The sequence below is a fragment of the Schistocerca piceifrons genome, unplaced genomic scaffold, assembly GCF_021461385.2.
Source record: "Schistocerca piceifrons isolate TAMUIC-IGC-003096 unplaced genomic scaffold, iqSchPice1.1 HiC_scaffold_349, whole genome shotgun sequence".
Classification (NCBI taxonomy): Eukaryota; Metazoa; Arthropoda; class Insecta; order Orthoptera; family Acrididae; genus Schistocerca; species Schistocerca piceifrons.
In genome coordinates this window covers 220,995-223,494 of record NW_025728569.1, presented here as the reverse complement: position 1 = coordinate 223,494, position 2,500 = coordinate 220,995, and the positions used below count along the sequence as shown (strand labels likewise).

The 2,500-nt window shown below is 58.0% G+C and overlaps 1 non-coding gene across 1 annotated transcript in view; it reads left to right on the top strand.

Moving 5' to 3' along the window:
* The first annotated feature begins 1,551 nt into the window (after positions 1-1,551).
* LOC124746271 overlaps positions 1,552-2,500 on the top strand; it is a 1,909-nt gene continuing 960 nt past the window's right edge. Inside the window, exon 1 of the ribosomal RNA XR_007011313.1 lies at positions 1,552-2,500. This exon is cut by the window's right edge and continues 960 nt beyond it. This is a non-coding gene — a ribosomal RNA (small subunit ribosomal RNA).

Genomic DNA, 2,500 nt, shown 5'->3' with positions numbered 1-2,500 from the left:
GCTGGTTGGTGAGAAGTTTGCATGTTCAATGCCCTTCGCATGCGACGTACTCAGGCTACGTTGTGGTGCGGCCTGTGTCAACTGTCCGCTGATGTCGTACGCGTGAACCACAATCTGTACTGCACATTCGTCCTTATGTACTGAATGATACATCGTGGCACATGTGTGACCGCACAACGACTGCGCCCAAAAACGGCGGACCATACAGTGCAAATATTGTGCACGCAGCTACGTGTCGTCTCCCTATGAGAGCTGGATTGCAGTGTGGTACGCCATAGAGACGTGTGGGAGGAACGGACGCCGTGGATGGCGATCAGCATGAGCTGTCTGTTGATGTATTCGGACCTAGTCGTCTCTCCTCACACACCGTGATGGCATGGTGCACCGCGTTCCATATCTGCGACATGCTACAGAGGCCGGTTGACAGTCGTTCGAGCAATGGACATCGCATACGTACGGGGGCCACCTTCCACGTATTGTCTAGGCGTGCACATTTTGTTGCGTGTATGTGGGCAGACGTAGTGTGGCGTGACACCTGACACAGGCATGCAATAATCGTTGAAGTTGCAAATGGCGATGGACGCCTGCGTTTTCTGGTGAAGTTACGCAAATGAACAAATGGTAACCTGTTGTGGTGCGGTTGTTCTCGCTAGGGGTGAATCGGTGATGGCGACGATAGGTTGAGGTACTAACCGGTTGTTCCAGCGATACCCACCATGCCGACGAAACTGAACGGCATCTGGGTGTGAAGCGATACGCGGCGGTGGCTGGGTGGGACCGTCCCCGGCCGGTGAGGGGGCGCCTCCCGGCGTGCTGGCCGCGCGGTGCGTGGGCGCACGCGCTACAGCCGGCTGGTGGGGGCGGCCAGTGGCAGGCGCGCCGGCCGACGGACGCGGCAGGCGTCGCAGCTGCGCGCCGGCGCACCCTGCGCGCGGCGCCGTGCGGCCAAAGTAGGTCCTCGCGGGCCCGGTGCGAAGCGCGGTGGACATCTTCAGTGTGCTGGTCCGATTGAGGACTGTGTGCGTTGAGGATGCGCCGCCGCCCGGCGCTCGGCGCCGCGACGCCGTCTGCTGCTCGGTCGCCCCAGCGGTTCTCGCTGGTGGTTTGTATCGCAGCTGTGCGGATGTGTTGGCGCGTGCGCTGTGCTGGGAGAGTTCGCTTCGGCACCCAAGTGGGGCTTTTGTCCTTCTGTGGCGCTGGCGTTGGAGCTGCCGGTCACCGTAGGTGGCGCGTGTTGTCTCCCGCCGGCAATGCCACGACAGCACGCTCCCGGGCCTCTGTCGGCAGCGGCAAGCTCAGTTGGGAGCACGGGTGGTCGCACCGAAAGCGTCTACTCGCCTAACTCCGGGCGATTGCGCCTCTCTCGAACCCGACCAAGTACTTGGGACGGCGCTGCGCGCCGCCGGGACCTGAGAGGGTTTCGAGGTGTATTGTGCAGGGGAGCTCAGCCTCCTCCTGTTTGCAGAATGATTGAGCGGACGCTTGCGTGTTCGCGCGGGCCCCCGGGACACACTCCCGGGCGGCCGGCTGCTCAGCTCTAGTTGACGCAGCTCCCTGGTTGATCCTGCCAGTAGTCATATGCTTGTCTCAAAGATTAAGCCATGCATGTCTCAGTACAAGCCGCATTAAGGTGAAACCGCGAATGGCTCATTAAATCAGTTATGGTTCCTTAGATCGTACCCACGTTACTTGGATAACTGTGGTAATTCTAGAGCTAATACATGCAAACAGAGTCCCGACCAGAGATGGAAGGGACGCTTTTATTAGATCAAAACCAATCGGTCGGCTCGTCCGGTCCGTTTGCCTTGGTGACTCTGAATAACTTTGGGCTGATCGCACGGTCCTCGTACCGGCGACGCATCTTTCAAATGTCTGCCTTATCAACTGTCGATGGTAGGTTCTGCGCCTACCATGGTTGTAACGGGTAACGGGGAATCAGGGTTCGATTCCGGAGAGGGAGCCTGAGAAACGGCTACCACATCCAAGGAAGGCAGCAGGCGCGCAAATTACCCACTCCCGGCACGGGGAGGTAGTGACGAAAAATAACGATACGGGACTCATCCGAGGCCCCGTAATCGGAATGAGTACACTTTAAATCCTTTAACGAGTATCTATTGGAGGGCAAGTCTGGTGCCAGCAGCCGCGGTAATTCCAGCTCCAATAGCGTATATTAAAGTTGTTGCGGTTAAAAAGCTCGTAGTTGGATTTGTGTCCCACGCTGTTGGTTCACCGCCCGTCGGTGTTTAACTGGCATGTATCGTGGGACGTCCTGCCGGTGGGGCGAGCTGAAGGCGTGCGACCGCCTCGTGCGTGCTCGTGCGTCCCGAGGCGGACCCCGTTGAAATCCTACCAGGGTGCTCTTTATTGAGTGTCTCGGTGGGCCGGCACGTTTACTTTGAACAAATTAGAGTGCTTAAAGCAGGCAAGCCCGCCTGAATACTGTGTGCATGGAATAATGGAATAGGACCTCGGTTCTATTTTGTTGGTTTTCGGAACCCGA